Genomic DNA, 22560 nt, shown 5'->3' with positions numbered 1-22560 from the left:
CACCTTAATTGGGGAGGACAGGCTCGTGGTAATGACTGGAGCGGAATCAGTGGAATGGTATCAAATACATGATTCACATGGTTTCCATGTGTTTGATGCCATTCCATTCACTCCGTTCCAGCCATTATAATGAGCCATCCTCCCTCAGCAGCCTCCACTGGTGTGTACTGTAGGGGCATATATGTTCGTAAGAGTGTTTCTGTGTTTTTATCAGTTTGTAGATGAATGGATGTGTCAATGTCATATCCTGACAATGTCAATAATTATATTTTGTTCTTGTTTATGAGCTTTTATTCATGGTTCCATTCATCTTTCTCAACAACACACACTGACTAGCAGTAGCACAAAATCTATCTAGCTTTTTTCTCTCTATTAAATGGAACCTTAAATGGAACCAATTAAACAGCACCTTTTAAATGAGAGGAGGCAATCCTAATTTTCTCTTTAAGTGCTGTTTCCACGGCAATCAAAGCCCTCTGCAGGGGGTAGGAGTACGGAGGCGTTCAGTAGGAGCTGTTGCCACAGCAGGGACAGACTGACAGAGAATACACACTCAACACTACAGCCTTCTCCACCGCGCATACAGCTCATAGCACCAAGAACACACACACGAATACGCGCACACACTAAACGCTGCATTCTTTACAAACAAGCTACAGGACTTATACAGTATCACCCATAAAACACACACTCACACACATATACACATAAGCATGCTCACACACACATATACACACATTGCTGCTTTCTCACAATGTCACCCTGTCTAAATCCATAATGTTCGGTTCACTATTTGATGACAATCATTGAGTCATTTACCATACAGTGTGTGGAAAACTCAGTCAGCGGCGCGTGTAATCTGTTGTAAATGGCTCACAGTAGGCAGATATTTTTTTTCCTATGAATGAATTTGTCATAATGGGGGGAATGTAGATATTCTATCTTCCTCAATGTGGTGATTGAGGAAGTGTTATCTCTCCCAGTCAGAGTGTAAAGGAACTGGGTGGCCTAGTCTCAACAATATCTCCTTAAGATTCAACCCCTTTGTAGCTAGGCTGAGAGGCTTGCAGCATGCCCACCAAGACAATGTGTTTGCTAGTTATATTGGTTGAGTAACACAGTTTAAGAAATCATTTGTGTCTGAGGAGAGATCCCTGAGCAACACAAGAGCTGACAGTTTAGATTTTTCACGACTCCTGCAAAAAAAAATAGCATCATGCAGAACTGTTGACCAAATAAACCCAGTAGACAACCGGATCAGGCCGTTGTGGGTATTTATAACTCCGTTTGGCAGCACTTAAAGGCAGCTCAGAGTTCCTAATTGAATGTTGCTATTGTAGGAGCACCAGTCATTGCTCCCAGATACACATTTCAGCCCTTTCTGATGCGGCCCTCTTCGAATGCAGACATTTTCGCCTTTTTAATACGACAACAGTATAAAGGGTGGCTTTATGCCACGCAATCATTTGGAAGCATGTTGGAAATGTAATCAAATCAGATCAGCAGCTGCCTTCATTTGCGTATAATTATTTTGAATGTGTGACAAGTTTTACACGGACAAAAATAGAAGGCATTGATAGCATGAAGGATGAGTGAAATCATCAAAGTCAAATAAAAAATCCCCTTTTAGTAAATGGTAAGAAATTATGGACATCAAAGACCGTGTCCTCAACCCAAGCTTGTTTGATAACATGCTTAGATTATGTTTTCTACCCACTATTTTAATTTATAGTCATCAAGAGAACACAGATTAGTAAGTATGCACAGATTAGAATTTTGAAGCACATTTTGACAGCAATTGTCTCTTCAAATTATTCTGCATAACTGTCAAAATGTCAACTGTTACAAACAATGCATTCCTGACTTTGTACTGATATGTCATACAGATCTAAGTAGGTGGTGCTGTATAGGACACTACATTCCATAGTACTGAAATGTAGCTCAGCAATTGTAAGGGAAGGACAAAAGTTGAAGCTGAGATATAGACAATATGGTTCTTATATAACAGGGGTAGAGAGTGAAGTATTCTACAGGCTTGGAGATGGAGCGATGGGAGAGAGTAGCAGACCTATTTCAGTGCTCCATGCTTAGAGTCTGAAGCTTTTTCAGGTTATAGTCTCTCATTACTCAAGGCTTCTCTCTCTTGTCGAGCCCAGCGAAAATGGATTATGCTACACAAAGACGGGAATAATCACCCCTTTCTCCACACACACACACACACACACACACACACACACACACACACACACACGGACACACACGGACACACACACACACATACACACTCTGCTGGTGCCATACATATACACACAGTTACACATTCTTTGAGATGAGTATTGTGTGATTGGCTGTGTGTAGCTGTGTGTAGCTGTGTGTAGCTGTGTATAGCGCTCCCTCCCTTGTTACATGCCAAGGGACTCGTCAATTATCTCCCCAAACGCACCGTGTCCTCAGGGGAAAAGATAGGGAGTCGTCCCTGTTTGTTAGTGAACCTGGAGTTTGCACTCAGTCGAGTGACAATACATTCACGCTCTAATTCTGGGCTAGCAGATGTAATGCTGTTTTTTCATTCTTTCCACAGTTTCTCTCTCTCCTGCTCTCCTTGTTCTTGTTCTCATTCCAACTTCTCAAAGTTGGAGCTCCTAGAAGCGTGTGTGTGTGTGTGTGTGTGTGTGTGTGTGTGTGTGTGTGTGTGTGTGTGTGTGTGTGTGTGTGTGTGTGTGTGTGTGTGTGTGTGTGTGTGTGTGTGTGTGTGTGTGTGTGTGTGTGGGGGGGGGGGGGGGGGAGTGTGTGGATTAAAGGGTGTATGCTTTGAGTTTTATGTTTTGTTCTCTCTTACCCAGGCAAGGTGGTACTCCCCAAAGAGACTGTTTTCTCCAGATAGATTTAAGAAATCTAAAAAAAACTGACAATAACAAAAAGGAAAAAACAACATCCTCATACTCATGTAATGAATTGTACTGTACATTGATTAGCATTTCCTTCTGTTGAGCATGAGGCACTGTGGGTAACCGCACCCTCTCCCAGTCTCTATTCATCAGTTCAATAATTACATTACAATCAAAATGTTAGAAAAGAGTTGAAAGAACGCACAAGCAGTGAACAACTTGGATTTCAAAACTGATTTTAGAACGTGACTAAAATGTTCCAGATGTCTTTACATATTTGACAATGATGACCAGTAGTTGGGTTAACAAGTTCATTTACATTTTCATATAGAATCAGTCCACTACACTTCTCTTTCTATCAAGTACATGAGTTGGGATCAGATCACCCCTCTCGCTTCTCTAAGAATGTCTTTAGTAAAGGCTCAGTGTGTGTATTAGCATGGTGAGTGGAGGCCACTACGCTACCTGGTTAAATGAAACAGAGTAGATGGACAGGATGACGCCTCCGTCACCCGGGGTAATTAACGACCGACTCCCAGCTCTCATGTCACTCCTCTGACTCACTGAGCTAACTAATAAAGATTACACAGCTAACAAGACTCAGAGAGAGAGAGAGAGAAAGAGAGAGAAAGAGAGAGAGTGAGAGACAGACAGAAGCAGTAAGACAACAACCTGTCTCTGTGGATTCCTAGACTGACTGGATGCATCCTACACAATAATCAACATCTGTCTGTCTGCTTGGCTGCACTCTTTCTGTCTAAAAGGATGACAGAGAGACAGAGAGATAAAATGAAAGACAGAGAGCGACAGGCAGACAAACAGACAGACAGAGAGAGAGAGAGACAAAAAAAATGGATGGCTAGACCAACTGAGCTCCTCCTACAGATAAAAAGAGAGAGGGAGAGAGGGATTGAAAATGAAGGCCGGTTTAGTCTGGGTTACTGACCTTTGACAAGCCAAACCACTTGGAGTTCTCTCAGAGACCATACAAAGGCCTGTTTTTACACTCACTTTTTTGAAAAAGCTTCAACAGACTGCTGTCACACACATATTGTTTATGCCATGGTGAAAGGATGATGGGCGGCGAGAGAGAGAGAGAGCGAGAGAGAGCAAGAGAGAAAGAGTGAGAAGGGCGAGTCTGTAAGACTTTCTACAGGGGCCTATAGAATGGTGCATTGGGGGGTGGAGATGCAGCCTAGCCTGGCTGCAGGGGTTTAAGCCACCCCCAAGCCTCAGCCTGGCCACAACACGCCCAGAGAGAGGGCGTGCCATTGTTTACAATCCCCGCTGCGGGCAAACAATAAACAATGAAAAGACTGAGGGGGAGCCAGCTGTTTGCCCCAAACGTTGCCGTTTTGGGATCTCAAACACACCCCCATGCTCTCCACACGCCCCCATCACCCCCCTCTCCTCCCCAACCCCGCAACCCTGGCCCCAAAAACCCCAGTGGGGCGGTCGCCCCTCCCTACCCACGCTGCCCCTCCAAGAAACCACATGAGGGTGTGGTTCCGGCAGGAACAGGGAAGCCATTTATTTCGGGTGCATCTCTGCTGGGTGACTCATGTGTTGACTGGAAACTTGGCCCCGTGCTCCAGGAGCTCCCAGTCTGCCGGCCCCGTGGCATATCAGTCCATGACCTGCCCCCCTCCTCTAAAGACCCCTGCTGCTCCTCCAACCATCCAACCACCCCTAATCATCAACCTATTTTTACTTTTATATCAACATATACTGTACCACCAGCTCTCAGACTGATACAGACATATACTGTACCACCAGCTCTCAGACTGATACAGACATATACTGTACCACCAGCTCTCAGACTGATACAGACATATACTGTACCACCAGCTCTCAGACAGATACAGACATATACTGTACCACCAGCTCTCAGACTGATACAGACATATACTGTACCACCAGCTCTCAGACTGATACAGACATATACAGTACCACCGGCTCTCAGACTGCTACAGACATATACTGTACCACCAGCTCTCAGACAAATACAGACATATACTGTACCACCAGCTCTCAGACTGATACAGACATATACTGTACCACCAGCTCTCAGACTGATACAGACATATACTGTACCACCAGCTCTCAGACAGATACAGACATATACTGTACCACCAGCTCTCAGACAGATACAGATATATACTGTACCACCAGCTCTCAGGCAGATACAGACATATACTGTACCACCAGCTCTCAGACTGATACAGACATATACTGTACCACCAGCTCTCAGACAGATACAGACATATACTGTACCACCAGCTCTCAGACAGATACAGACATATACTGTACCACCAGCTCTCAGACTGATACAGACATATACTGTACCACCAGCTCTCAGACTGATACAGACATATACAGTACCACCAGCTCTCAGACTGCTACAGACATATACTGTACCACCAGCTCTCAGACAAATACAGACATATACTGTACCACCAGCTCTCAGACTGATACAGACATATACTGTACCACCAGCTCTCAGACAGATACAGACATATACTGTACCACCAGCTCTCAGACAGATACAGACATATACTGTACCACCAGCTCTCAGACTGCTACAGACATATACTGTACCACCAGCTCTCAGACAGATACAGACATATACTGTACCACCAGCTCTCAGACAGATAAAGACATATACTGTACCACCAGCTCTCAGACTGATACAGACATATACTGTACCACCAGCTCTCAGACTGATACAGACATATACTGTACCACCAGCTCGCAGACTGATACAGACATATACTGTACCACCAGCTCTCAGACTGATACAGACATATACTGTACCACCAGCTCTCAGACTGATACAGACATATACTGTACCACCAGCTCGCAGACTGATACAGACATATACTGTACCACCAGCTCTCAGACTGATACAGACATATACTGTACCACCAGCTCTCAGACAGATACAGACATATACTGTACCACCAGCTCTCAGACTGATACAGACATATACTTTACCACCAGCTCGCAGACTGATACAGACATATACTGTACCACCAGCTCTCAGACTGATACAGACATATACTGTACCACCAGCTCTCAGACTGATACAGACATATACTGTACCACCAGCTCGCAGACTGATACAGACATATACTGTACCACCAGCTCTCAGACTGATACAGACATATACTGTACCACCAGCTCTCAGACAGATACAGACATATACTGTACCACCAGCTCTCAGACAAATACAGACGTTTACTGTTTTTTTTAATGACCATTGCTGGACCTTCAGTCATTTTAAAGTCACTTTATACCTAGTTGTTTCATGTGATCGAGTCAGTGTGGGCACAGAGGAATGTATGCTCAGGCAATGTGTGTGTGTGTGTGTGTGTGTGTGTGTGTGTGTGTGTGTGTGTGTGTGTGTGTGTGTGTGTGTGTGTGTGTGTGTGTGTGTGTGTGTGTGTGTGTGTGTGTGTGTGTGTGTGTGTATGTGTGTGTGTGTGTGTGTGTGTGTGTGTGTGTGCGTGCATGCATTCCAGTCTGTCACACGTATGTGTGAGTGAGAGAGAGAGAGAAAGAGAGAGAGCAAGAGTGAGAGAAAGAGAGAGAGAGAGAGAGAGAGAGAGAGAGAGAGAGAGAGAGAGAGCAGCAGGTGGGGTGGACTTCAGGGATGCTATGAGAATGAGGGAAAGGAGTCTCCATATGCTGAGAGCTGACTGATTAATTTCTGGTCCTTTATGGCAGAGCTACGTAGGAATCTCACAGGTTTTAATGAAGACATCAGTATCACTCTGCCCTCTAGGAAATAAAGAAACCTATACTGTATTTCAAGGACTCACCTTTTTGAGGTTTCTTTATCAAGGATAAGACATCTAGTGAAGGATTCTAATCCTTTGGAGCATGTGTATATGAAAGAGAGGCAGATATGACTTCAGTGTGTGAGAGTGTGTCTGTACTGTATATGATGTGGCTGTACTGTATATGATGTGTCTGTACTGTATATTATGTACATGTATATGTACTCAATATTATGTGTATGTACTGTATATTATGTGTCTGTACGGTATATTTTGTGTCTTTACTGTATATTATGTGTCTGTACTGTATATTACATGTTTGTACTGTATAGTTTGTGTCTGAACTGTATATTATGTGGCTGTACTGTATATTACATGTCTTTACTGTGTATTATATCTCTGTACTGTATGTTATGTGTCTGTACTGCACATTATGCATCTGTACTGTAAATTACATGCCTTTACTGTATATTATGTTTCTTTACTGTATATTATGTGTCTGTACTGTAAATTATGTGCCTTTGCTGTATAGTATGTGTCTGTACTGTATATTATGTGTCTGTACTGTAGATGTTGTGTCTGTACTGTATATTATGCATCTGCACTGTATATTATGTGTCTGTACTGTATACTATGTGTCTGTACTGTATATTATGTGTATGTGCTGAATATTACATGTCTGTACTGTATAGTATGTGGCTGTACTGTATACTACATATCATTACTGTATATTATGTGTTTTTACTGTATATTATGTGTATTTACTGTATATTTTGTATATGTACTGTATATTATGTCTCTGTACTGTATATTATGTGGCTGTACTGTATATGTGGCTGTACTGTATATTATGTGGCTGTACTGTATATTATGTGTATTTACTGTATATTATGAATATGTACTGTATATTATGTGTCTTTACTGTATATTATGTGTCTATACAGTATACTGTGTATTTATACTGTATATTATGTGTCTGTACTGTATATTTTGTCTGTACTGTAAATTATGTATATGTATATGTGTATTATTACACCCTCCACAGCAACCCGCCAAAGCCCCCACCATTTCTCCTTCACCCAAATCCAGAAAGCTGATGTTCTGAAAGAGCTGCAAAATCTGGACCCATACAAATCAGCCGGGCTAGACAATCTGGACCCTCTCTTTCTAAAATGATCTGCCGAAATTGTTGCAACCCCTATTACTAGCCTGTTCAATCTCTCTTTCGTATCGTCTGAGATTCCGAAAGATTGGAAAGCTGCCGCGGTCATCCCCCTCTTCAAAGGGGGTGACACTCTAGACCCAAACTGCTATAGACCTATATCTATCCTGCCCTGTCTTTCTAAGGTCTTTGGAAGCCAAGTCAACAAACAGATTACCGACCATTTCGAATCCCACCATACCTTCTCCGCTATGTAATCTGGTTTCCGAGCTGGTCATGGGTGCACCTCAGCCACGCTCAAGGTCCTAAACAACATCATAACCGCCATCGATAAGAGACATTACTGTGCAGCCGTATTCATCGACCTGGCCAAGGCTTTCGACTCTGTCAATCACCACATTCTTATCGGCAGACTCGACAGCCTTGGTTTCTCAAATGATTGCCTCGCCTGGTTCACCAACTACCTCTCTGATAGAGTTCAGTGTGTCAAATTGGAGGGCCTGTTGTCCGGACCTCTGGCAGTCTCTATGGGTGTGCCACAGGGTTCAATTCTCGGGCCGACTCTCTTCTCTGTATACATCAATGATGTTGCTCTTTCTGCTGGTGATTCTCTGATCCACCTCTACGCAGACGACACCATTCTGTATACTTCTGGCCCCTCTTTGGACACTGTGTTAACTAACCTCCAGACGAGCTTCAATGCCATACAACTCTCCTTCCGTGGCCTCCAACTGCTCTTAAACGCAAGTAAAACTAAATGCATGCTATTCAATCGATTACTGCCCCGCACCTGCTCGCCTGTCCAGCATCACTACTCTGGACGGCTCTGACTTAGAATACGTGGACAACTACAAACACCTGGTTGTCTGGTTATACTGTAAACTCTCCTTCCAAACTCACATTAAGCATCTCCAATCCAAAATTCTATCTAGAATCAGCTTCCTGTATCGCAACAAAGCATCCTTCACTCATGCTGCCAAACATACCCTCGTAAAACTGACCATCCAACCGATCCTCGACTTCGGTGATGTCATCTATAAAATAGCCTCCAACACTCTACTCAACGAACTGGATGCAGTCTATCACAGTGCCATCTGTTTTGTCACCAAAGCCCCATACAATACCCACCATTGCGACCTGTACGCTCTCGTTGGTTGGCCCTTGCTTCATACTCATTGCCAAACCCACTGGCTACAGGTCATCTACAAGTCTCTGCTAGGTAAAGCCCCGCCTTATCTCGGCTCACTGGTCACCATAGCAGCACCCACTCGTAGCACACACTCCAGCAGGTATATCTCACTGGTCACCCCCAAAGCCAATTCCTCCTTTGGTCGTCTTTCCTTCCAGTTCTCTGCTGCCAATGACTGGAACGAACTGCAAAAATCTCTGAAGCTGGAGACTCATATCACCCTCACTAGCTTTAAGCACCAGCTGTCAGAGCAGCTCACAGATTACTGCACCTGTACATAGCCCATCTGTAAACCGCCCATCTATCTACCTACCTCATCCCCATACTGTATTTATTTATCTTGCTCCTTTGCACCCCAGTATCTCTACTTGCACATTCATCTTCTGCACATCTACCATTCCAGTGTTTAATTGCTATATTGTAATTACTTCACCACCATGGCCTATTTATTGCCTTAACTTACCTCATTTGCAGTCACTGTATATAGACTTTTTGTTTTCTTTTGTTCTTCTGTATTATTGACTGTATGTTTTGTTTATTCCATGTGTAACTCTGTGTTGTTGTATGTGTCGAATTGCTATGCTTTATCTTGGCCAGGTCGCAGTTGCAAATGAGAACTTGTTCTCAACTAGCCTACCTGGTTAAATAAAATGATATGGCTGTACTGTACATGTGTCTGTACTGTATATTATGTGTCTGTACTGTATATGTTGTCTGTACTGTGTATTATGTATATGTACTGTATAGTATATGCCTGTACTGTATATTATGTGTCTGTACTGTATATTTTGTGTCTTTACTGTATATTATCTGTCTGTACTGTATATTATATGTCTGTACTGTATATTATGTGTCTGTACTGTATATTTTGTCTTTACTGTATATTTTCTGTCTGTGCTGTATATTATCTGTCTTGTCTGTATATGATGTGTCTGTACTGTATATTAGCTGTCTGTACTGTATATTATGTGTCTGTACTGTATATTTTGAGTCTGTACTGTATATTACGTATGTGTCTGAACCGTAGTGAGGGACACTGACAAAAGGATCCAAGTAGACAAAACACTTCACAGCTGGACGGTTCCAGAGGGCATGAGTAGTCAATAAAAGACTGGACAAGGGCCTATAAAAACACTTCAAACATAAAACTCACTCACCACCGTAAAAAAAAAACTCACTTTAACAGGCCCCTTATTTATCTGCTTGGCAACGAATGCAAAGTGTCTCTTTTAAATTGCTGGGATTAAATGTAGTCTTCCTCTATATAATGCTTTGGAGGACGGAGACTCTGTGTTGGCCTTGAAATGCTTCTTTACATAACTACATCACTACTACACATACACATAGCCTCACAGTTTGCCTGCACACTGAATATTAGGAAGGAGGATTGAAAAGGTAGCATGAAGAAAAGTAGGGAAAGTCCAAAACAAATATGTAACAAGTGAGTTGCCAGCTGAATGCTGTGAGGGTAAACCACTGACTAGGTAATAATGAGTGCAAATGATCTCATTTAGATAAATATCAAAACAGTCGTTATACATCCTATTTTCCATAGCATTCAGTTTTGACTGGTTTCTGTCATTACTTGGGAATGTCATAATCTGTCAACCTGAGTGACCAGGCGAGGGGATTCTCTAGCCATCTTTAATGTATCAATTAAGAAGAGTAGACTCATTCCAAACCTGCAGACCAATGGCAGCCAATGGGTCAACGACAACTGGAGTCTAGGCTCTTTTCATTAGGGTTCCGCTGCACACAGAGTTCTGTGGCTTTCCTGCTCCGGCGCAGAGCTCTGACATTCCCTCCACACCCAAGCTGGCAGCGAACGTGCCAATTAGTGGCCGTCTCCGCAGGGGTGTGTGTACAGGGGGCGGAGAGGGACGGGGCCTGACTGGTGCGGTAGAACGAGACTCAGACCTCAGGCATTCCTTTCACAGTGAACCAGGGTACAATTAAAGGCAGGTTCCTCCCCTCCCTCTCCCCTCCCTGGCCACCACATCAACAGGAAGTCCCTGCCCAGCTCAACTCTCTAATGATGGGGGGGGACATGAGGTCACGACCCTGGTTCGCCACCTCACCGTCACACCCTTCCTGTTTGGGACCAAAGAAGGGTCCTCAGTCCAGTCTCCTCAGACAGACATCCCATCCTGATGCTGGTGGACAGACTCACATTATGATGAATGTCTGTCATTGTTATGTGTTCACTCTCTGGTGAACAGAAGGGGATGGATGGGGGGGGAGACAGTGTGCTGGGTGTTGGAGGTGTGTGTGTGTGTGTGTGTGTGTGTGTGTGTGGGTGTGTGTGTGTGTGTGTGTGTGTGTGTGTGTGTGTGTGTGTGTGTGTGTGTGTGTGTGTGTGTGTGTGTGTGTAACAGTGGTCCCAACTGATTATAGGTGACTTGATGAGAGTCTTCAGTCAGCGTATAGATTCACCCTTTAACGTGTCACCCTGAAAGACTGGGGGAGAAGGGAGAGAAAGACATTCCGAAAAAGGATGTTCTGTAAAGAAAAAGAGGGAGATGTAAGGGATGGAGAGAGAAAAGGACCCAGCAGACAAAGAGAGGGATGAGGTGAGAGGAACAATCAAATAGAAAGAAAGTAGTGGGTGAATGTTAATATTTCACAGTAGTAAGGCCCTCGTCCATATCTGGCCCATAGTTAGGTTCTGTTGTCCCAGGAGTGACTAGCCCTCACTGACCCACTGGAACAGCTGCTGTACTGCCGCTCAGGTCTCTGGCCATGAAGGATACAACATGCTGGGAACAAGAGTGGACCTAAACCACATAGATAGCTGCTTAGCCAGTCAGGTCAGAATACAGCATTATGAAATGTGATTCCATCATTGCAGTCTAAAATACTGTAAGCTGTAACTTTCCTCAAAAACCATCATTCAAAATGTACTTTGAAGAGGAAACAAAATAATGCAGAGCATTGTGTCCAGTTGGAGGGATCATGGATGCATAATTTGTTCCTGAAGCACGATATGAGGAAATGCAGTGCATTGACAGACACTGACCCTGGTTGCTTGGCCAGTGAGTACACTCAGTTCATTCTAGTGCCAGCAGTGAGTCAGTGTCTGAGCCATTGACTGACTGGCCCCCTGAGTCAGCAGTGGACATTGATATAGCCCTTTTGTCACACTGCATCAGAGACACAAGGCTGATAATGTGGCTATGCCTAAGCTCTTCTCTATTTTTTTGCTTCATTAGGCCATGACTTATATCCTATTTGGTATGTCCTAAATGTGTGTCACTATTTTATACACTGTCTATCTCCATGAAATAGGAAAAGTATTCAGACCCCTTGACTTTTCCAACATTTTGTTACGTTACAGCCTTACTCTAAAATGTATTAAATTCAAAATTTTCCTCAGCAATCTACACACAATACCCTATAATGACAAAGCGGAAACAGGTTTATAGAAATACCATATTTACAGTATTCAGTATTCAGACCCTTTGCTATGAGACCCAAAATTGAGCTCAGGTGCATCCTGTTTCCATTGATCATCCTTGAGATGTTTCTACAAATTGATTGGAGTCCACCTGTGGTAAATTGAATTAATTGGACAAGGCACACACCTGCCTATATATTGTCCCATAGTTGACAGCGCATGTCAGAGCAAAAACCAAGCCTTGAGGTCGAAGCAACTGTCCGTTGAGCTCCAAGACAGGATTGTGTCGAGGCACAGATCTGGGGAAGGGGACCAAAATATTTCTACAGTGTTGAAGGTCCCCAAGAACACAGTGGCCTCCATCATTCCTAAATGGAATAAGTTTGGAAGCACCAAGACTCTTTCTAAAGCTTGCCGCCTGGCCAAAATTAGCAATCGGGGGAGAAGGGTCTTGGTCAGGGAGGTGGCCCAGAATCTAATGGTCACTCTGACAGAGCTCTAGAGTTCTTCTGTGGAGATGGGAGAACCTTCCAGAAGGACAACCATCTCTGCAGCACTCCACCAATCAGGCCTTTATGGTAGAGTGGCCAGATGGAAGCCACTCCTCAGTAAAAGGCATATGACAGCTTGGAGTTTGCCAAAAGGCACCTAATGACTCTCAGACCATGAGAAACAAGATTCTCTGGTCTGATGAAATCAAGATTGAACTCTTTGGCTTGAATGCCAAGCATTACGTCTGGAGGAAACCTGGCACCATCCCTACGGTGAAGCATGGTGTTGCAGCATTATGCTGTGGGGAAGTTTTTCAGCGGCAGGGACTGGGAGACTAGTCAGGATCGAGGAAAAGATGAGTACAGAGCAATCCCTGATGAAAACCTGCTCCAGACTGGGGCGAAGGTTCATCTTCCAACAGGACAATGACCCTAAGCACACAGCCAAGACAACGCAGGATTGGCTTCGGGACAAGTCTCTGAATGTACTTGAGTGACCCAGCCAGAGCCCGGACTTGAACCCAATCGAACATCTCTAGAGAGACCTGAAAATAGCTGTGCAGCAACGCTCCCCATCCAGCCTGAGAGGATCTGTAGAGAAGAATGGGAGAAACTACCAAAATACAGGTTTGCCAAGCTTGTAGCGTCATACCCAAGAAGACTCGAGGCTGTAATCGCTGCCAAAGGTGCTTCAACAAAGTACTGAGTCTTTAAGTCTGAATTCTTATGTAAATGTGATATTTCAGTTGTGAATTTCTGCGTTATGGGGTTATGGGGTATTGTGTGTAGATTGATGAGGGGAAAAAACGATTTAATTCATTTTAAAATAAGGCTGTAACGTAACAAAATGTGAAAAAAGTCAAGGGGACTGAATACTTTCCAAATGCACTGTATGTTGATACACGCTGATATTAATCTTATAATATTTAAAGCATATGTTTTTTGTGTTGTTTGTTACCTTAATAAACAAATTATCATGTAATCATTGCATTGATATTTTGGACATTTCATTGAGTGAGTAGTATAGTACAGTATAGAACAGTATAGTACATAATAGAACAGTATAAAGTACTGTACAGTATAGAAGAGTATAGTACTGTATAGAACAGTATAATACAGTATAGTACAGTGTAGAACAGTATAGTACAGAAGAGAACAGTATAAAGTATAGTATAATATAGAACAGCATAGAACTGTATAGTACAGTATAATACAGTATAGTACAGTATAGAACAGCATAATACAGAATATAATAGTATAAGGTATAGTAAAGTATAGAACAGTATAATACAGTATAGTACAGTACAGAACAGTATAGTACAGAATAGAACAGTATGAAGTATAGTAAAGTATAGAACAGTATAGTACAGTATAGAACTGTATAGTACAGTATAATACAATATAGTACAATATCATACAGTATAGAAGAGTATAAAGTAGTGTTCAGTATAGTACTGTATATAACAGTATAGTACTATATAGAACAGTATAGTACAGTATATAACATATAAAGTATAGAAACGTATTGAAAAGTATAAAGTATAGTACAGTACTGAACAGTATAGAACAGTATAGTACAGTATATAATAGTATAAATTAGTGTACAGTATAGTAGAGTATAGTACAGTATATTCTTGTACAGTACAGAACAGTACAGTACAGTAAAGAACAGTATAAAGTATATAACGGTATGGTACAATGTAGTATGGTATAGTACCATATAGAACAGTATAGAACAGTACAGTACAGAATGGTATAAAATATAGTCCTCTTGTAGCTCTGTGACTACATGATTTCTTATGAATTCAATCCTAACATATTTCCTCAGGGAAATACCGGAAAATAGATTTAAAAAACTGCTGTATCCACTTCATTTGATTATATCCATTGTACTGTAAACAGTAAATTCCACGACAATTCCCTGAGTGTACAAGTGAGAGTAATCTTGCTAACAGCAGCATTACATCTCCCAAGAATGTAGTCAGTATCGACCATGCTGCTCCACTCACTCTCATTAGCTTCTATTAATCTGTTTATCCTTCGCAGCACAGTGACATTACCCCCATACCCCAAGCCCCTGCCAAAGCCAAAGTGACACTGGGTCTGCAGGCTACGTTTGGAGGCCGTGAGGTCACGCCAATGATGGCACTAGCTGTCGACCGGTGAGATATCGGGGCCGCCTTCAGCGCTGCAATAGAAGACTACCGGGGGAAATGAGACATTCATTAGGAGAGCCAAGCTGACACTGTCACCCTCGCCCTCGCCTGCTTCCAAGGAGCCTGCCAAGACACACTCCAGCTTCAGCAACCAGCAGCACTCTGCCACACCACACTACCGCTACCATCTCAGACGCAAGTAGGAGGGAAAGATGGGAGACAGAGAGAGGTGTGTGACACAAACACTTTACCAGAGCACAGATGAGATGTACAGTATCATAAAAACACAGCTTCAGCTGCCGGGGCGTTTGCTTGTTCCTAGCATAAAACACAGCTTCAGCTGCCGGGGCGTTTGCTTGCTCCAGCATAAAGCACAGCTTCAGCTGCTGGGGCGTTTGCTTGTTCCTAGCAGCACTGGTGACAAATGAGGCGGGCCTGTTGTCTTTGTGAGTCTGCACGCCTGTGAAAGCAGAACACAATAAGAGAGGGCAGGAGTCAATTACTGTGTACTTATCCTCTGCCTGCCCTCACGGCCACTTGTTAACACTTCCTAATAAAAAGCAGCAGAGAAGAGCATGTGTAGAGTACGCTCCACTCACAAAGAACACATTTCCATATGACACCGACTTACTGAAGTTGTGATATACATCATAAATATTTACCGTAATACTAAATTCACTTCATTGGCCATTGTCTCTTCAGAGTGACAAAATGCTGACACTTAAAGTACAGAGTGATTGAATTATTAAATGTTCAACTACAGGAAAAATAATAAATGAATGGACGTTAGACTCCTATTCCCTTGAAATGAGGTTGAGTCTCCCTTTTAAATTGCGGTTATGAGACCCACTGGCTTTGTTCATTGTATTAATTAGCTGAGAGGAGTGAGCGGGTTGAGAGTGATACAAGTGGCTTGTTGTTCTCAGACAGTGCAGTAACCAATACTTTCCTCTAACACTTTACTTAACACCCAGCGTCATATCACGTTATGACACGGTCATAACCATGTTATATGTCAATACAGCTGACATAACCAGTTATAATATGATCATAACACTGTCATGACACATACATTTAGACCTGTTGTGACATACACTGTATATACAGTTGAAGTGAGAAGTTTACATACACTTAGGTTGGAGTCATTAAAACTCGTTTTTCATCCACTCCACAAATTTCTTGTTAACAAACTATAGTTTTGGCAAGTCGGTTAGGACATCTAGCATGACACAAGTAATTTTTCCAACAATTGTTTATATACATATTATTTCACTTATAATTCACTGTATCACAATTCCAGTGAGTCAGAAGTTTACATACACTAAGTTGACTGTGCCTTTAAACAGCTTGGAAAATTCCAGAAAATTATGGCATGGCGGTGCACCTGTGGATGTATTTCAAGGCCTACCTTCAAACTCAGCGCCTCTTTGCTTGACATTATGGGAAAATCAAAAGAAATCAGTCAAGACCTCAGAAAAAAAATTGTAGACCTCCACAAGTCTGGTTCATCATTGGAGCAATTTCAAAATGCCTGAAGGTACCACGTTCATCTGTACAAACAATAGTACGCAAGTATAAACACCATGGGACCACGCAGCCGTCATACCACTCTAAGACAGGGAATTTTTAGTAGGATTAAAGGTTAGGAATTGTATAAAACTGAGTTTATATATATATATATATATATATATATATATATATATATATATATATATATATACACACACTGCTCAAAAAAATAAAGTGAACACTTAAACAACACATCCTAGATCTGAATGAAAGAAATAATCTTATTAAATACTTTTTTCTTTACATAGTTGAATGTGCTGACAACAAAATCACACAAAAATAATAAATGGAAATCCAATTTATCAACCCATGGAGGTCTGGATTTGGAGTCACACTCAAAATGAAAGTGGAAAACCACACTACAGGCTGATCCAACTTTGATGTAATGTCCTTAAAACAAGTCAAAATGAGGCTCAGTAGTGTGTGTGGCCTCCACGTGCCTGTATGACCTCCCTACAATGCCTGGGCATGCTCCTGATGAGGTGGCGGATGGTCTCCTGAGGGATCTCCTCCCAGACCTGGACTAAAGCATCCGCCAACTCCTGGACAGTCTGTGGTGCAACGTGGCGTTGGTGGATGGAGCGAGACATGATGTCCCAGATGTGCTCAATTGGATTCAGGTCTGGGGAACGGGCGGGCCAGTCCATAGCATCAATGCCTTCCTCTTGCAGGAACTGCTGACACACTCCAGCCACATGAGGTCTAGCATTGTCTTGCATTAGGAGGAACCCAGGGCCAACCGCACCAGCATATGGTCTCACAAGGGGTCTGAGGATCTCATCTCGGTACCTAATGGCAGTCAGGCTACCTCTGGCGAGCACATGGAGGGCTGTGCGGCCCCCCAAAGAAATGCCACCCCACACCATGACTGACCCACCGCCAAACCGGTCATGCTGGATGATGTTGCAGGCAGCAGAACGTTCTCCACGGCGTCTCCAGACTATGTCACGTCTGTCACGTGCTCAGTGTGAACCTGCTTTCATCTGTGAAGAGCACAGGGCGCCAGTGGTGAATTTGCCAATCTTGGTGTTCTCTGGCAAATGCCAAACGTCCTGCACGGTGTTGGGCTGTAAGCACAACTCCCACCTGTGATCGTCGGGTCCTCATACCACCCTCATGGAGTCGGTTTCTGACCGTTTGAGCAGACCCATGCACATTTGTGGCCTGCTGGAGATCATTTTGCAGGGCTCTGGCAGTGCTCCTCCTGCTCCTCCTTGCACAAAGGCGGAGGTAGCGGTCCTGCTGCTGGGTTGTTGCCCTCCTACGGCCTCCTCCACATCTCCTGATGTACTGGCCTGTCTCCTGGTAGCGCCTCCATGCTCTGGACACTACGCTGACAGACACAGCAAACCTTCTTGCCACAGCTCGCATTGATGTGCCATCCTGGATGAGCTGCACTACCTGAGCCACTTGTGTGGGTTGTAGACTTCGTCTCATGGTACCACTAGAGTGAAAGCACCGCCAGCATTCAAAAGTGACCAAAACATCAGCCAGGAAGCATAGGAACTGAGAAGTGGTCTGTGGTCTCCACCTGCAGAACCACTCCTTTATTGGGGGTGTCTTGCTTATTGCCTATAATTTCCACCTGTTGTCTATTCCATTTGCACAACAGCATGTGAAATTTATTGTCAATCAGTGTTGCTTCCTAAGTGGACAGTTTGATTTCACAGAAGTGTGATTGACTTGGAGTTACATTGTGTTGTTTAAGTGTTCCCTTTATTTTTTTTAGCAGTATATATAGTTGAAGTCGGAAGTTTACATACACCTTAGTCAAATACATTTAAACTCAGTTTTTTTTAAAATCAGTTAGGATCACCACTTCATTTTAAGAATGTGAAATGTCAGAATAATATTAGAGAAAATTATTTATTTCAGCTTCTATTTCTTTCATCACATTCCCAGTGGGTCAGAAGTTTACATACACTCAATTAGAATTTGGTAGCATTGACTTTCAATTATTTAACTTGGGTCAAATGTTTTGGGTAGCCTTCCACAAGCTTCCCACAATAAATTGGGCGAACTTTGGCCCATTCCTCCTGACAGAGCTGGTGTAACTGAGTCAGGTTTGTCGACCTTCTTGCTCGCACACGCTTTTTCAGTTCTGCCCACACATTTCTATAGGATTGAGGTCAGGGTTTTGTGATGGCCACTCCAATACCTTGACTTTGTTGTCCTTAAGCCATTTTGCCACAACTTTGGAAGTATGCTTGGGGTCATTGTCCATTTGGAAGACCCATTTGCGACCAAGCTTTAACTTCCTGACTGATGTCTTGAGATGTTGCTTCAATACATCCACATAATTTTCCTCCCTCATGATGCCATCTAGTTTGTGAAGTGATAAAGTCCCTCCTGCAGCAAAGCTCCCCCACAACATGATGCTGCCACCCAAGTGCTTCACGGTTGGGATGGTGTTCTTTGGCTTGCAAGCCTCCCCCTTTTTCCTTCTAAAATAACGATGGTCATTATGGCCAAACAGTTCTATTTTTGCTTCATCAGACCAGTGGACATTTCTCCAAAAAGTACAATCTTTGCCCCCATGTGCAGTTGCAAACCGTAGTCTGGCTTTTTTATGGCGGTTTTGGAGCATGTTGATATAGGACTCGTTTTACTGTGGATATAGATCATTTTGTACCTGTTTCCTCCAGCATCTTCACAAGGTCCTTTGCTGTTGTTCTGGGATTGATTTGCACTTTTCGCACCAAAGTACGTTCATCTCTAGGAGACAGAACGCGTCTATTTCCTGAGCGGTATGACGGCTGCGTGGTCCCATGGTGTTTATACTTGCGTACTATTGTTTATACAGATGAATGTGGTACCTTCAGGCGTTTGGAAATGGCTCCCAAGGATGAACCAGACTTGTGGAGGTCTACAATTATTATTCTGGCTGATTCTGGCTGATTCTTTTGATTTTCACATGATGTCAAGCAAAGAGGTGTTGAGTTTGAAGGTAGGCCTTGAAATACGTCCACAGGTACACCTCCAATTAACTCAAATGATGTCAATTAGCCTATCAGAAGCTTCTAAAGCCATGCCATCATTTTCTGGAATTTTCCAAGCTGCTTAAAGGCACAGTCAACTTACTGTTTGTAAACTTCTGACCCACTGGAATTGTGATACAGTGAATTATATGTGAAATAATCTGTCTGTAAACAATTGTTGGAAAAATTATTTGTGTCATGCACAAACTAGATGTCCTAACCGACCTGCCAAAACTATAGTTTGTTAACAAGAATTTTGTGGAGTGGTTGCTACATTCCTTTCACATTTCCCCAAACTTCAAAGTGTTTCCTTTCAAATGGTGCAAAAAAGCATATCCTTGCTTCAGGGCCTGAGTTACAATCAGTTAGATTTTGTTATGTCATTTTAGGCAAAAATTGAAAAAAATGGGCTTATCCTTCAGAGGTTAACAATAATTTAAGCTTTCTGCCAATATCAGATATGTCTATGTCCTGGGAAATGTTCTTGTTACTTACAACCTCATGCTAATGTCACGTCCTGACCAGTATAAGAGGTTATTGGTTATTGTAGTTTGGTCAGGACGTGGCAGGGGGTATTTGTTTTATGTGGTTCGGGGTTTAATGGGATATGTATTTATGTAAGAGGGGTGTTTGATTTATGTGTTCCGGGGTTTTTGGGTAATGTTCTTGTTTTGTATTTCTATATTTTTCTATGTTGTGTATTTCTTTGTTGGCCTGGTATGGCTCTCAATCAGGAACAGCTGTACATTGTTGTTGCTGATTGAGAGTCATACTTAAGTAGCCCTGTTTTCACCTGTCCCTTTGTGGGAAGTTGTTTGTGCATTACTGTGTGTTTTCTTGTTTGTGTTTTCAGTGTTCTAAATTAAAAGTTAAAATGAGCACTCAACCCGCTGCGCCTTGGTCACTTTCATACGATGACCGTTACAGCTAATTGCATTAGCCTACGTTAGCTCAACCGTAAAACAGCTAGGAGTATCTATACCATTTTGCAGTTGTGAGTATACTAGGTATTCTATATTATACAACGACATCAGTCTAACTGAATATGTATATTGTGTTGGTTGAACGTTCTAGGCAGGTTCCGGAAGGTTCTTCAGCTGGTGTCCATCTTCTTGTGTTGGGTAAGGGCAGCTGGTTTAGCAGGCTTTAGCGCTGTGGTGATGTTGGCAGGGATGTTGGATTTGGGGTGCTGTGACTCTAGGCTCATTGTAGACAACAGTCTGGTACTTTCTGCACTCCACAGCCAGTTGGACAAGCCTCTTGTTCACTTTTTTTCACCACTCACTGCTTCGATCTCTTGCAGAAGATTTGTTTGTACTGCAAGACTCCTGAAAACACATGAAGACTGATCATGAGGATGTGTAACCATACAATAAATCATGTTCATCTGTAAACAAAATGGTACAGTAGACTGGTATGTGTTACACGAATGGGGCATTGAGATGGGCTGTTAGTAAAGATGTGAAAAGTTTGAAGGGGGGCTTGACTTGTGGACTGTCTAGTCGTGTATTGTTGTGTACAACCACCTACAGTTGTGCTGTTGAGTAGAAAAGCACTGCCAACTACCCCATGCCAAAGACCTGACTGTAAGTGTGTGAAAAGTTTGTGGAGCACTTGTCTTATCGACACTTTAGTGTCTTGGGGATTTATATTCATATTTCATGTCAATAGAGCATGCATACTAGCCTTCACACACAATATCCACCCCCAAAAGACACCAGCCAGTCACCCTGTCACGTCCAGACCAGCAGAGGGTGTAGTTGTGTAGTATTTTGGTCAGGATGTGGCAGAAGATGTCTGTGTATGTTTGTTCTGGGTTGTATGTTTCTATGTTGGTCTGTGTGGCTCCCGATCAGGGACAGCTGGTTATCGTTGTTCCTGATTGGGAGTCATATATTAGGTGTGTGTTTTTCACTTGGGTTTGTGGGTTGTTGCGCTAGCACTGCTATTATTGTTGTATGTATAGCCTGTTAGCCTGTCGTTATTGTTTTTCCGTGTTTGCTTCATTTTTTACATTAAAAAGATGAGTATCCACATCCCGCTTGCAGTTTGGTCCCTTCAACACGGCAACAATTATGACACACCCACACCATCCCCTCCTTACTAATACCTCCTTTTCTCCAATTTAGACTTGAAGCCTTGGATGAACAATCAACTAAGCCACCATAATACAGAAAGAACTACAGTAGAATGTGTAGCCTACTTGTAAACACACCAAATATGACAATAAGACACAGACCATGTCTATGCCTAGCCCCAGTATATTTATTTGCTCATCATGGAAAGCTTTTGTAGATTTTAGTATGATTTTAGAAAGTGCCTTACACTAGTTCCTGGTGCTGAGCTTGATGTTGATGCCTCTGGAGATGTTGATGGGATCCGACTCTAAATATAAGACATAGTCAGTTAGTTAGCTAGCTAGCTAATGGTTAGCTAAAGTAACCTAATGAAGCTAATGTTAGCTTGCAAAGTTACAAATCACATCACCAGATAGCAGCTGGCTAAATACATTGACATGATTTGAAATGTTTAGACAGCGTATTATGAAAGCTAGCGAGATGTTGTTTTAGATCAACAAATGTAGTTCGCTATCTAGCCACAGTAGTTAGCTAGGTAACGTTAGCTACCTTACCTCAGCTTGTCCTCTTTTCTGCTTTGCTGATGTTTGCTGATCGTAAACCTTCCTCTTTGAAGTGAAAGGGAAAATCAGTGGAATAGCATCACTATTTACATTAGAAGACATGGCAACCCCATCAGTTGAGATTTCAGTTGCATTTCAAAATCCTCTGTCTGACAGTGCTGGCTACAGACATTTTCTCACATCAATTTATTGGATACACCTCCACGAGGCAGTCCTGATATCGATATAAATTATGGATATTGTAGTTTGCTTATAACCAAGAAATGGAGCTGGCCTGTTTCTACCGGTGAGATGCATAAATGCTCATATTTGC

This window comes from Salmo salar, chromosome 24 (genome assembly GCF_965601325.2).
Source record: "Salmo salar chromosome 24, fSalSal1, whole genome shotgun sequence".
Taxonomy (NCBI): domain Eukaryota; kingdom Metazoa; phylum Chordata; class Actinopteri; order Salmoniformes; family Salmonidae; genus Salmo; species Salmo salar.
The sequence above is the reverse complement of the archived record's forward strand: the minus strand, read 5'-3'. Positions refer to the sequence as shown.